Source organism: Triturus cristatus, chromosome 2_1, assembly GCF_964204655.1.
Source record: "Triturus cristatus chromosome 2_1, aTriCri1.1, whole genome shotgun sequence".
Lineage (NCBI taxonomy): Eukaryota > Metazoa > Chordata > Amphibia > Caudata > Salamandridae > Triturus > Triturus cristatus.
The window spans coordinates 768,765,018-768,780,290 of NC_140581.1; the positions used below are offsets into that span (position 1 = coordinate 768,765,018).

Consider the following 15,273-nt stretch of genomic DNA (forward strand, 5'->3'; position numbering starts at 1 on the left):
ATGCGCTGCGCTGGCGAGACATTTAGTAACTGGGTTTTTAAAGTGCTACCTACAGCTGGCCACCAGCTTGCTGTTATGCGCACAAGCACGCGCGACGTGCACAGCTATGACTCTCCTTCTTTCGCGTGCACCACTCACGTTTCTTTTAGCGCGCACGCGCACACACAACTCCCGGGCTCTGTTCCTCGCGTGTGGCCAATGCTTGTTCTTCAAGAATGTGCGTTCACTTAAAACCACCTCTCCTTTGGAGTGAAAAAAGACGCATTCTTTTAAACAATTTACTCTGGGTGTGCCCCGTATGGGAAAAAATGACTTTCTTGAGCCTAGAAATTCCATTTTAGGTGAATCAGCAGGATTGCAGCAATTGAGCGGGTCTCAAGGGTGTCGCGGAGCGTGACCACTGAAGTGTTTACTTGTTCAGTCTGCGCATCGTTGGTATGTAATTAAGACCACCCAATTCAACAACCAGACCGCACAACAGAATACAAAGCCAAATAATTTATGGCGTGGTTACGTCAATTGAACGTTCTGTTGCAAAGTGCTGTACCCCACTAGCCCTCACTTAACAGATGCCCAGGGCTCCACCAAGGAACGCAACAACAGGTAGAAGGCAGGTGTGTCTTACAGAGACTATTGCAGACGCTTCAATATTAAAGAAAGAAGGTGGCTAACTACTGAGCTCATAAACCTATACGTTCGAAATGTGTACGGTTCCGAACATATTAGCTATGGCTGCACGTTAGACAAGCTGAAAAATTCAAATATCAAAACCGATTCCGAGGGTCCTTGAGCATGCCCACTTACCGCCCTCCGATGTACGGGACCTGACGTGTCCTCGGCATGGTAGTCTTTAGTATTTACCCTTCACTTTCCATCGGGACAGCATTGCAGGCTCTGATTGGCCCACGCTTTCTCTGCTGCCATTGGTCGCAGCTGAAATAGTTCTTTCATTGGGCAGTTCAGTCTAAGAGTGGCTGCACTTCTGACAGCTGAGCCTGTGCATTATGCTGCTACGCAAACAAATCGTGTGTCTTTTGCTTTCTTGTACATCATGCTAGCAGCCATGGGGCATTGGAGAAGCTTGAGAGACCACGGGAGCTTTTTCATTTTGAAAAGGTGTTTCAATGGAGCTCTTAATGCTACGCGTTACGTAGCACCCGTGGATATCATACGGAGAAAGGCGACTACACGGAGGCATACCTGCCAGCTGACACGGGAAAATGAGCTGAAAATAAATGTAACACGCATTGGCATAGCCAATAGGTCTCGCCTTTGGGACCTTATAAGTGTTTAGCTATGCAACACTTGATGTTGTTGCACCAAGGATATTGTGCTGGATAACTAAACACTTATAAGGTCCAAAAGGCGAGACCTATTGGCTATGCCAATGCTTGTTTACTCTTGTGAGGGAACAATTCTTTCTGCGGAGAAATCCCTTCCTTTACACCCTCAGCAAAGGAAAGTACTTATTCTATATGATCAGCCCTTCCATGCTTGTAAGAAGACGGGGCGAGTTTGGGAATGCTCACAAATGTATGTGTTTGTGGGCATCCACAGTTTCCAAGGCACAGCATGCTTTGAAACTTCCACTTCTCACCCCTGAGTGAGATTTGAGAGAGAAGACATCTCTACTCTTGTGGTGGAGAAGTCCACACTTGTTCAGCCCTTTACACCCTCCAGGAATACATTTATGGATTCTTGCAAGATGTAAAAACGATACATTTGGTCATAAACTTAAGTTTACAACAAAATGTACCTTGTCCAGCTACTTGCCCTTACTGCACCACGTTTGTAAGAGGGAGGCTTGCAGAGCTGCACATGCTGCACTTTTTATGTAGAAGAGTGTTATACTGCTCTCTGCTTCCTGCTTCCAATGGCACACCTGAACAACAATGGCTACACAATGGCAAGCACTTAATCTCCTGTGGCAAAAATATTTCACTTTTGTTCTTCAGTGCAGAGGTATTTTGGAAAGGCTTATTCATGGTTTGCTGGTGTAAAAAAGTTCTACTTGTGGGTACTTTGGGAGACACAGAAGTATTGAAATATTCAATTAGTTGCCCCCCATAATCGTCTCCAAAATCTATGGGGTACTTGCTCATTTATTTTTAAAAGTGTGTTGGTTTTGCTTTTCCCCTTGTAACCCACAAACCTTCCCCTTCTCGTGTCACCCTCCTGTTCACCTGTTTAGTCACAGAATACTCTCATTGCTAAAATACATGTTCTGTTCCCTCGTTCGTGTAATATAATGAATTTCCAGAATGTCTTTAAAGGTTCAATTTCTTTCAAGTATAGGTAAACCTTCACCTCGCTAAAATTAAGATATCTAAATGTTAAAAGTTGAATTTTGTCTCTGTAAAATTCCTGTAGAAAACCTTTACCAAGGGCGCCAAAAGCCTTTTTTTTAAAAAAAATGCGCCTTTGCCCAATAAGGTTTTATGAGAAGCACGTTTTAGATACCCTAACTGAAACTTGTTTTCTGCTCTTTTCTTTTGCAGGTTTTGTCAAGAAGGTGCTGCTGGATTTAGTGGGTCGACAAAAGGTAAGTCAGCTCAGCTTGCAGATGCCCGCACTTCACCTTGATTCATTTAACTTTCCTTGCCGACCGAGTTCGCTTCCTCTTTCTTTTCAGGATACCGCAGGGTGCTGGTGTTGGTGACTCACTGTTGGATCTCTTGCATTGCTGCACACAAAGGAAGAGGGAAGTGATGAAGCCTGATGCATGAGCGACCTTGGAGGTCCCTCTCTCCCTCAGGGTCTGGATCACAAGGAAGGCAGTTGACACAGGGCGTGTCTCAAATACACAAGCTACACCCACGGCTCCTTTTGTTTTTTATCCAAGTCTATGACTGTGAGAGGTGCACCGCCCTTCTCTGTCCCAGTCTGGCCTCTCAAATATGCGCTTGCCTTTGTGCGTGAGCGACGTTCAACAAGCTACTCTGCTACCTTTGTTTTCCTTTGAACCCTGATATTTTCATTTTACCTATGCCTAACGGCCAAAGAACAGATTCATGGATCTCATGTTGTACTGTGTGGTAAGGGGAAACACGGGCAGAATGACACAGACACTTTATTGGGGTGTAGATCTCAAGTGAAGATGCGAGCGCTCAACTCCCTTGTATTTGCAGGGTCACCAGAATAGTGACACCTGTGAGGGATGGGTGTAGGGGCAGCCCTCTAGCAGGGATAAGTGTACAATGATGTGTCCTTCTGCACACTATATTCCTCCCCAAAACTAAAGAAAGGTAATAGAATCCATCAAGAAAAAACAGACAAAATAGGACACTACAGTAAGTCAATCGGTCTTGCAGTTTCTCAGCATGTCATTGGAGGTCACCCATGCAAATGATGCCAGTTTCAACAGGACATTGTTGCTGGAGTTCCTAGTTTAACCTGGTGCTGAGCCAGGACACAAGCCATATGGAGAAGAGGAGAGTCCAGAGTGTTATGAACAGCATGAGATGTCCAGTGGTAATTGTGGTAGGTGCATGCTTGGAAAGGTCAAAGTCAGTAAACCTTGCTGTTGTCATTGAGAGTTTTTGAACACAATACAAAAAGTAATGGAGGGTCAAAGGTATGAAATTCACAAGATACGACTATGCAATAGAGCTAGTGATATTGGTTCGCTAGACAGGGTACATCATTCACAGTTTTTGAAAAGTACCCATCAGTAGCTCTTCCTGGGCGCCCTTTTCATCATGTGGGTTCCTTCTAACCATGAAGGATAGGAAAAGAGTTTAGTCACGAATGACAACATAGGAACCAGTGATGGTATAACTGGGTCGCAGGGGGCTACTGAAAAGCAGTGCGAGAAAAAGTGAAATAGTGCAAAAGTGCAAAATAGTGATATTAAAATTAGATGGCTCTGAGGAAAGTACTTATTTATTTGAGACCTCAAAGTCTCTAAAGCTTAAAAAGAGCGAAATTGGTAGTTTTAACTAATAGCTACCAACAGGTTGGTCGACATGTTTCAGCAGGAATTACGGATCACACTGGTATCCACTGCATTCTTCAGGACCTGTGTCGCTACTGCTAGTGTTGTGTGAAGAAAATATGAAAAAGGAAAAGGTATCACCTGGGTATTAGTGAAGGATCATTCTCCCAGCTATGAAGTCCGAAGGAGAACAAACATAGTCGAAAACAAGGGAAAAACATATAATTAGTATATCTACGGTATCCAAAACATTTACATGGTATACCATATCTATAAAGAGAATTTATGAAGCAATCCTCTTGGTAGTGCTTTAATTACTACATGGAACTACAATACCTACATATGATATGTAGTAGGGCTCCCACTTACCATATTGTGCAGGAGAGTACTGCCTCACCTCACCTGGCAAACAGCTCAGGTAATTGAAGCACCGCTCTAGTGGAAAGAGAGAGACACATACAGAGACACGTCAGCAAACAGCTGACTTCACACATAATCACAAATTGTACTGGTGTTAATAGTAGGTCAAAAAAGCCAAAAAACCCTGGCTAAGGCAATGGCCGCAGTTGAACAAATGGCAGAGATCAGACCCTCGATGGCCTGAAAATATGTTTAATGACAATTAAGCCAGTGCAAAGAACAAGCATATCTGTTCCTAAACATTGAGGTATGGGGTCCGCCTGCACCTCATTTTATGATTACTTATGCAAGTATCACTTAGTCATTAGAGAACTGCCACTAGTACACATCGTGACAGGATCCCTGCTTGTGAGGTTATATTTTAGCAGGTTATATTTTAGCATCAGCACTCCAGCTATTATATTAGAGCGCATTTCGTTAGTAATACCATCATCTGGGCGGTATCTGGTTAAACTGTAAACACATAGGCAGAGCGCCAGTACACAACACCCGCAATGACGCTTTTTGAACATTTGCTGAAAACTGCTCGCGTGTGGGTCATAACCAGCAGCCCAACGCGAGAGAACAAACAGAGCTCTAATGCGCCGTGAGTCAAATGTCAATTACCGCGCTGAGGGTTTAAACTCCACAAAGGCAGCAGAGCTCAATAGTTAATGCAGAGCTCTGGTCCTCCGTAAAACAATTAGCTCTTACCGCGCTCTGGGATTGAACTCTACACTGGCAGCAGCGCTCAATGGACTCTGGATAAACAATGCGCACACTGGTGGCGAGCGCGCACAATGGCATCCTGCTACTAGGATTGCTGACAGACAGGCAAGAAGAGCGTGTCTCTCACCTGTCCGTCGGTACTTCCAGCGTCCCTCTGACTGTAAGGGGAGGTAACGCGCGGAGTCAAACACTACAGTTTTACTTCCTCAACTGGGCGTGTCAATTGTCATCACATGACCACTAAGGATTCTGGGATATGTAGTCCTATTGAGAGAAAGGACGCTCACAGGTAGATTAGAGCTTATGAAAGCTCACAAATTTATTAATTTATTTATTAATACTCAGTCTCCAGAGACATTGATATTTGCATGTATGTTTAAAGCAGGGGCATCCAAAAGAAATGGTTTTTTTGGAGGTACTGTTGTTTGTAAAAGCTCAGGTACAGCGCACTAGCAGCTCTACATGTTACTATGGCTACCAATGTTGTAAGGCTCTATTTTAAGCCAAGCAATACCGCACTGACAAGTGGAACGGTAAAAAATAAATAACAAATAAAGATCCACTGAAATTTTCTTTATTATTTATTTTAATTTTAGACAGGTGAGCACTTGTTGATCAGGCAGAGGGGCTCCAATATGTGTAAGATATAAGTTGACGAAGGCTACGGTTGCTTTTCTCCATACTTCGCCATTTCTTGTGAGGTTCAATGTATGATTCACCATAATCTTCCATTCCTTGTGATGGTGTAGCCTCACACGTGTTTTCTAGGCCTTTGTCGGGCATAAACACCCCGTTGCCTTCGTCAACTTATATCTTACACATATTGGAGCCCCTCTGCCTGATCAACAAGTGCTCACCTGTCTAAAATTAAAATAAATAATAAAGAAAATTTCAGTGGATCTTTATTTGTTATTTATTTTTTACCGTTCCACTTGTCAGTGCGGTATTGCTTGGCTTAAAATAGAGCCTTACAACATTGGTAGCCATAGTAACATGTAGAGCTGCTAGTGCGCTGTACCTGAGCTTTTACAAACAACAGTACCTCCAAAAAAACCATTTCTTTTGGATGCCCCTGCTTTAAACATACATGCAAATATCAATGTCTCTGGAGACTGAGTATTAATAAATAAATTAATAAATTTGTGAGCTTTCATAAGCTCTAATCTACCTGTGAGCGTCCTTTCTCTCAATAGGACTACATATCCCAGAATCCTTAGTGGTCATGTGATGACAATTGACACGCCCAGTTGAGGAAGTAAAACTGTAGTGTTTGACTCCGCGCGTTACCTCCCCTTACAGTCAGAGGGACGCTGGAAGTACCGACGGACAGGTGAGAGACACGCTCTTCTTGCCTGTCTGTCAGCAATCCTAGTAGCAGGATGCCATTGTGCGCGCTCGCCACCAGTGTGCGCATTGTTTATCCAGAGTCCATTGAGCGCTGCTGCCAGTGTAGAGTTCAATCCCAGAGCGCGGTAAGAGCTAATTGTTTTACGGAGGACCAGAGCTCTGCATTAACTATTGAGCTCTGCTGCCTTTGTGGAGTTTAAACCCTCAGCGCGGTAATTGACATTTGACTCACGGCGCATTAGAGCTCTGTTTGTTCTCTCGCGTTGGGCTGCTGGTTATGACCCACACGCGAGCAGTTTTCAGCAAATGTTCAAAAAGCGTCATTGCGGGTGTTGTGTACTGGCGCTCTGCCTATGTGTTTACAGTTTAACCAGATACCGCCCAGATGATGGTATTACTAACGAAATGCGCTCTAATATAATAGCTGGAGTGCTGATGCTAAAATATAACCTGCTAAAATATAACCTCACAAGCAGGGATCCTGTCACGATGTGTACTAGTGGCAGTTCTCTAATGACTAAGTGATACTTGCATAAGTAATCATAAAATGAGGTGCAGGCGGACCCCATACCTCAATGTTTAGGAACAGATATGCTTGTTCTTTGCACTGGCTTAATTGTCATTAAACATATTTTCAGGCCATCGAGGGTCTGATCTCTGCCATTTGTTCAACTGCGGCCATTGCCTTAGCCAGGGTTTTTTGGCTTTTTTGACCTACTATTAACACCAGTACAATTTGTGATTATGTGTGAAGTCAGCTGTTTGCTGACGTGTCTCTGTATGTGTCTCTCTCTTTCCACTAGAGCGGTGCTTCAATTACCTGAGCTGTTTGCCAGGTGAGGTGAGGCAGTACTCTCCTGCACAATATGGTAAGTGGGAGCCCTACTACATATCATATGTAGGTATTGTAGTTCCATGTAGTAATTAAAGCACTACCAAGAGGATTGCTTCATAAATTCTCTTTATAGATATGGTATACCATGTAAATGTTTTGGATACCGTAGATATACTAATTATATGTTTTTCCCTTGTTTTCGACTATGTTTGTTCTCCTTCGGACTTCATAGCTGGGAGAATGATCCTTCACTAATACCCAGGTGATACCTTTTCCTTTTTCATATTTTCTTCACACAACACTAGCAGTAGCGACACAGGTCCTGAAGAATGCAGTGGATACCAGTGTGATCCGTAATTCCTGCTGAAACATGTCGACCAACCTGTTGGTAGCTATTAGTTAAAACTACCAATTTCGCTCTTTTTAAGCTTTAGAGACTTTGAGGTCTCAAATAAATAAGTACTTTCCTCAGAGCCATCTAATTTTAATATCACTATTTTGCACTTTTGCACTATTTCACTTTTTCTCGCACTGCTTTTCAGTAGCCCCCTGCGACCCAGTTATACCATCACTGGTTCCTATGTTGTCATTCGTGACTAAACTCTTTTCCTATCCTTCATGGTTAGAAGGAACCCACATGATGAAAAGGGCGCCCAGGAAGAGCTACTGATGGGTACTTTTCAAAAACTATGAATGATGTACCCTGTCTAGCGAACCAATATCACTAGCTCTATTGCATAGTCGTATCTTGTGAATTTCATACCTTTGACCCTCCATTACTTTTTGTATTGTGTTTAGTTACTTTCGGGGAGTGTAGTGCTGAGTGGTCATTAAAATTAATCCCTGAGACCCAAACCCATTTTGACTTGATTGAGAGTTTTTGGCCATTTTTCAAAAGTTCAAATTGTGCATTGTTGAAGGAGCATCTCTGGAGTCACATTGGTTGTGATTCTTGCATGTCAAAGTCTTCCTTTGAGGGATATAAAAATATGTCAACAAGGTTCGGGAGTTTTCTTCGGGGCCAGCTCCTAATTCAGTATTCTCAATCTTCAGTGGAGAAGCTCCGTGTCCAAGCAGCTTGGACATGTCGTTACAGGACTGCTCGTGGAATGTGTTTGGGTTCTTTGTACTCCAGAGTGGATGACTCCAAAACCACTGATGAGCTGGAACCAAGTCACACATCAAACACTTTGGAGCAGGTGGGTCATGGTCAAGGCATGCTGAAGACTGGACCAGGATACCGGTGGGGTGAGCAGATTGAACATCATTGATCAGCTGTGTCTTAGGAGTGTCAAGGATGGTTCATCACATTTTGCACTTTACTGGTGAGACTTCAGCCAGTTTATTATATTTATTTATTGTTCTTTGTGGTACTTATAAAGCACACAGTGACCAGACTGGTTTCCTGGCACTGAGCATAGATTGTTCAAGGAGAAAGATAGCAGAGAGATAGTACATCCAATACAGGCGTCTAGTGTTTTGAGAATAACCAGGTCTTCAGGCTTTCCTAAATTTCAATAGGTCTGTATGCGCTCTCAGAGTAGGCGGAAGCTTATTCCATGACTGAGCAGCTTTCATTGAGAAGGCTCTTCCACCCTGAGAACTCTTTCGGAACCTGTGTTACTCAATAAGATTAGCCATGGAAAATCGTAGAGGTCTCCTCGGAGCATATCTATTCAATCTGCATCACAGCGGTACAGGACCCTTTTTCTGAAGGGCGCAATACACATGGATTTGAAAAGAATTCTCTTCTCCACGGGGAGCCAATAAAGTTCCCTAAAGGCATTGGATGCAGAGAATCTTCGGTCTATTTGGTGCCAGTTTAGATGCAGCTATCTGGACTCTTTGCAATCTCTTAATCAGATAGTCAGGGCCTTCAAGGAGAAGCGCATTGCAGAAGTCGTGTCTACTGAGTATAACGCTCCGTGCAATTAAGGACTTAGCATGCACAGGTAGCACTGGAAACAGCTTTCTGACATCATGAAGTAATGCAAAGCAAACCCGCCAACTTTAGTGACATGCTCCTCAGGGAAAGATTTTAATTGAAGGTAATTCTGAGGTTACATATATCTTCCGATGAGGGAAGCTCCATCTCTGTACGTAGTGGCCAAAGGTTTGGCGGGGCCAGCACGTGAGTCACTCTACAAATGGCGGTGTTGATGCATTCTTGGGATGAACTGGTAGGATTTTGTCAACGTTTCAGTCACCCTTGTATGACTGGGGATCTGGATCATTCTTAATTGATGATGGAAGGAGCAGTTCTGTCAGGCACCTAGTGTGGAGACGTTGTAGATGAGGTGCAACAACTGTAATCTTCAGTAGCAACAGTTGGAAATTTAAACTTAATTTCTTGGCGGTTGATGGTTTTCTCATGGATCTGTGATAGTTCTTCCACGGCACATCTTGGCTTCTTTTTAGTGTGAAGGTGGTTTGCGTAATGATAATGGCATGTTCTTCATATCCCAGTAGGTATGTGAGTGACTTGTGATGGGTGATCATCTTTGGTCTTGGCAAGACAACTGTGATTCTTATTGGTATGAATGCCAGGGCATTAACAAAGACATTCATTTGAAAGGAACTGATACAAATAAAGCATATTTGGTACCCACCAATGAAATTTGTTTCTTTTTTATTATTTGCTAATGTTCGGGCAAACACTGATAGCTTAATTTTAGACAGTGCTTTCCGGTGCTCAGCACTGGCACTTAATTGGTTTCTGGTGCTCGGCACCAACACCTAATTGTCAACACCATACTTAGAACAGACTACCACATGGTGGCTCTGCTCATCTAATTTAGAGATGAGTAGAACAAGGGTTGTTTAGGAATACAATATACATTAAAATTGCTAATACCTGCCTCCCAAGTCATTCCTTTAGCTTTGGGGACATGGAATAATCTGAACCGTCACATTTACATGCGAGAGAGATGGTTAGTAGTTGTTTTGGCAGCGATTACAAGGGCAATGGGTGGTGCAAGCTGCAGTGGCCTCCTGGTCAGAGCCCGGGTACTTAATATTTTACAAATTCAAAAGAAGAGCACTGTCTGCCAAAATAGAAAGTGGCCTCACTCTCACAAAGGTAACATAGCGGCCTTTCTACACTGCTTGTAGGAGAGTAGGATCTGCTTCTTATAGTTACCCCCACTTTTTGCTGATGTTTCACTGTTTTTCGACTTATTCTGGCGGGGATCCTGCTGATCAGGACCCCAGTCTATCTGCTTTCTCTCTAAATTGATTACCAGTACCTTAGGTACAATCAAGATTGGATTCTGGGGTACCCTAATAAGTCCCTAGTATATGGTATACTATATACCAAGGGCATAGATACCCCAGAGGCCTCTCAGGGGCTGCAGCATGTATTATACCACCCCTGGGAGACCATTCAAAATGACACAACAGGTTTGCTACAGCAACCTGTGTAAGGTGGTGCATGCACCCCTTACTTAGATTTAGGTTCACTATATCTATCCATATCACTGAACATATAAACCTATCCGTCACCCCTATGGCAGGCCTTATCAATCCTGAAGGCAGGGTGCTGGGTTTTATGTGAGAGGGTGCCCATGCATGAGCAGAGCCCCTCTGCAGCCTTCGGAACCTCTATTCCGGGGTTGTTTGTGATGCAGCCATACCATATACTCTTAAGTGCATTCTAACCTCGCTGTAAATCCTAACTTTAAAACGGCTGCATGAAAACATTTCGTGTTGGGTGTCAAACACCTTGGAATCATACCTCCACACCAGTAACTGGTGTGGGAGGTATGATTCCACCCTACTAGAGGGAGAAATATGACAGCACCGGTACACCTGGTACTAGCTTTGCAAGCCCTAGCATCACAAAATGGATGCTGCCAGCCACAGACACGAGTCTGCCCTCCTGCTGCTGGATGAAACACTGGCAGGGGACGGCTGGACAATAGGTTTCCTGTCACAGGGAGGTCTGACCACCTCCCAGACAGCCTTTAGTGTATTGGGGCTGGGTGGGTGCACTCTGAGAGTGCGTTGATGTCTGCATTGGGGGCCTATTTGGTGTCCCTGTGCATAGTCCAGCTCAAACCTGTTGCAGTGGCTACCAGCCCCTGCTCTGGTGTGAAACTGGACAAAGGACATGGGTGCAGCCACCCCTCTGTCCTGACCCTCCCATAGGTGGGTCCCCAGAGTTTGTCCCACCCCTTCCTTGGGTATAAAGTAGGAACCCCTGGCTACAGGACTTTAGATATTACCTGGACTAAACTCTGCTACAGAAACCAAGTATCCTTCGACGATCTACACTTTGCTGGACAACAGAAGAATCTCCCTTGGAGTAAAGGAGTTACTCCCCTGCAAGGCAGGCACCTCGACGCATCTGACCGGTTTGCATCTACGCAGATCCCGACAGACTCCGAAGATTTTGCAACACAGCAGGTGGGTTCCTAAGCTTCTCAGGGGCCAACCAGTGCCCTCAGCAAACCTGATATCCGCGGCATCGTGGGGACTGTGCAACCCGAACCCCTGGATACCGTGCTCATTTGCAGCAGCATATGCTGTTTGGCGACCCCTGAGGCTGTGCTTTGGGCTACTTGTAGTCCAGACCCCACGCAGTGATTCCACCAAAGATTGCTGGCCTACACTTCACGAGCGTTCCGTGGGCTGGTATTTAGTGATTCCTCTCGAGGTCCCTTCGCGGTCCCTGTTCTGTTGACCTGTGGGTCCCTGAGGAGGGAACTGTGACCCCCCAGCACTCGACATCCTTCGTGGGACTTTGGACGTCTTCTTCGACGTCTCCTGGTCCCCATGGCTGTAGAGTCAAACTTCACCTCATCGCACCTGAAACACCTAACATCGGTGGGCATTCGTCTATTGTGCCCCTGGTCACTGGCAAGACACCCAGACTCTGTCCGCTCTGCTTTCAGGTTCTTCTCACCTTCGATCCAGGCTTGGATCACACAGGACACTTCTAATCTTCCCAGCAGCAGCACTTTGCATCATCACGCCATTGAAAACAGCGAAGATTCCCCACACCATTTGACACCTATGCACCCGGCTTCCCTGGGTTAGGAAACACGAGTACTCCAGTGCTCACATGGGTGCTGGCCTTAGCACCTTCTAAGTTTGAAAGGGTTTGCTCAAAGTCCTCTCCTAAGTGTCTGTAATCTCTAAAATTCCAACCGCGACTTTCCCATAGGATTATACGGAACTCGCGACTGTGTTCTCACACTGCACGCATCTCCCGTGGGTCCCCTGTGTCACTACCTTGGGTGGTTCCTTGGGGTCCCAGCGATTCTACGTGCTCTTGGCACTGTGTCTAGTCAAGTCGTGGTTCTTTTATCACGTTCTTAATATATGGTTTGGTCTCCCCCGGGGGCCCACTGTGTATTGTGCTATTTACTGTCGTTTTAGGACTGTAATATTGTGTGCCTTGCTCTCTAATCTCATAAAGAGGTTAGTAGAGAGTGTTTAGAAATAAATACATATATGTTATATATATACCTTGTGTGCTTCTATGGGCACAGCGCAACCGTGCTCCATGACGAGACTATCTCGTCATGGGCACTGAAGAGGTTAAACTCTACTCCTTTGACTCTTGATGTAGTAAAAAACTTGGGAACTTGTCAGCTTCAGGAGACACCACATAGTTCTTTATTCATTTATTATGTTTTCCCAATATGTTTTATTAGATTTTGGTAAATGCAGCATATAGTAGTACAAATTCGATAGTACAAACACATGCTACACATGCTTTGCATATTTATCTTATCTTATCTAGAGATGCGTCACTTTCTTGTAAATCTGCCCCTAGGTCTCTGCCACACTATTAGTTGCCTACTGGAAGCCAATGGAGTGCTAGAAGGGTATGTCAGATGTGGTACACTTATGGAGGTTAAGTCACATCCTGGTTCCTGGTTCGTAAGTCATGATAGCTTAGAAGTGAGTTTCTTTTGAAGACCAGAGTAAATGATAGTACAATAATCAGGGCATACCATAGTGAGGGTAGTAATCAGCTGATCTCAGTGGTTAGTACAGAGAAATTGGTGGTAGGGAAGCTGGAGGTTCTTACGCATTTCAAGTATATTGATTTGGTGTGAAAACATGAGCTTGGTGTAAAAAAGAATGCCCCAATCCCTTACTTTCGGTGAAGTTAAATGAGACCTTTCAAGGCTTGGGAGTCTTTCAAATGGTTTAATCACATCCAAATCTGCGATTTCTAAAATTGTGGTCTCTATTCATGCACAAGAAGCTCTCCTTCATTCTGTGTAACACTTGGTCCATGCAAGAGTAAATGTTATTTGTATTCTTTAAATAGTTTTCTAAGCATAATAAGTTCACATAGTATTGCCCAAGGTGCTGGGCTTTGTTGAAAAGTAGACAAGAGAAGGATACTATTTGAGGGATACCACAAGTGACCAGGCATGTGCAATATTCGACTGACCTGAATCTGACTTTATGTCTGCACAAAGGTTGCAGTTGGTGAGCAATGTTTTGATCCTTTGCAGAGCTGGTTCAGATATGGCCCCACAATGTCCCAGCCTTTCGTACAATATTGCATGGTAGATAGTTTTATAAGTATTGAAATAATTGCAGAGTATTGGAGCAGATTCTTGCCAGCATGCAAGGCGAGAAGGAGCTATTGGACAGTGTGAGGTAAAAATCCAGATTGATGGACATGGAGAAGGTGATTTAGTTCCATATAATATTGAAGTTGTATTATCTTTTTCCATGATTTTGCTCGGAAAATGGAGGCTGAAAATGGACCAGTAGATTAACCATACATTTGGATCAGCAGATGGATTTTTCAGGATGGGGTGATGATGGCATTGTTCAGAGGGCAAGAACCAACTATAGTAAGTCATTGATCATCATTTTTTTATCCGTTTCATAAGAGGACAGGTTTGCTTCAATGAGGTCTACTTAGAGGAGGACACTTTTATCTTGATGACCTGGCTTAGAACCTCAGTACTTTCCAAGCATTTGAAAATGGTGAACACAGCTTTTAATGGAGAAATCAAATTGTGATGGCCGGGAGGCCTTTCTGAGAGCTGGTAATGAAGTGGCCTATTTTGGCAATCTTGGATTCAAACTCAATGAGGTCTTCAAAGTGTTGTTGAGATATCCAAGGGTTCATTCTTAGGATACCTTGATTGGGCAATTCCTGATAGAATTGGATACCTCATTGATGTATTTGTTGGCTTTGTTGTAGTCTTGATGATTTTGTAATAGCCTCGCCTATTTCTGTTACAGTAAGTTTTGTCATCTTCTGTCTTTGAAGTACATCAGTGAAAGAAATATCTGTAACGTCTCTAGCATCTACAAAGCAATGTTATACAGTGTGTCATATTTGCACCCAGAACTTACCAGAGGCAATCTACAAGGAAGTGTGTGTGAGTTCCACACACTCGGATGACCTTCTGCTTGGCATTGGTCGATGTCCTCGTAGCCATGGCCATGTTGATGGTTCTGTGATTGCAGTCACCCGGAGGGATGCTCCACGATCAGTTGGATACACTAGTCAGGTCAGGTGGTGGTGAAGTTGTGAAAAAACACATCAGACCAGGGATGGCATACCTTGTCTTCCTCTTCACATGTTTAGCCAAAACTGATTCTAAGGGAAGAGGCGCAGTCAAGCCTATGACCTACCTTTCCCAAGTAGTGGACTGTCCAGAGAACTCTATTGGAATTTCACAATCCAAGATGTATCATGTGTCTTTTCTGTGATGTTAGTTCCTGTTTGAGTAATACATAAGGAGACAATCATAAGAGGGTGTGCTACAATGTATTCTATCCCTATTTAGTGTTGCGTTCATAACACACGTGTTCTCTATTATTGCTTCTTGCTGTTGAGATACATTAAACTTGTGCTTAGGATCTAACAGGAGTGATGCTCATTTCCATCTCCCACCACCTCCACCAGTGACCACATACACATAAATATGAGGGCTAATGGTAGAAGTGAGAAAAGGGGAATGGGAAAAGACAGAGAACAGAAACAGCACTCTACCATTCTGGCTTCTCAGTTCTGCTGGTCAAATATATTGTAGTGATGATCGTTATC

The 15,273-nt window shown here is 43.9% G+C and overlaps 1 long non-coding RNA gene across 1 annotated transcript in view; it reads right to left on the reverse strand.

The window, feature by feature from the left end:
* Positions 1 to 14,772: 14,772 nt before the first annotated feature.
* Positions 14,773 to 15,273, reverse strand: part of LOC146865855 (uncharacterized) — a 114,985-nt gene continuing 114,484 nt past the window's right edge. Inside the window, exon 4 of the long non-coding RNA XR_014976706.1 lies at positions 14,773 to 14,945. This is a non-coding gene — a long non-coding RNA (uncharacterized LOC146865855). The remainder of the gene's footprint in view (positions 14,946 to 15,273) is intronic.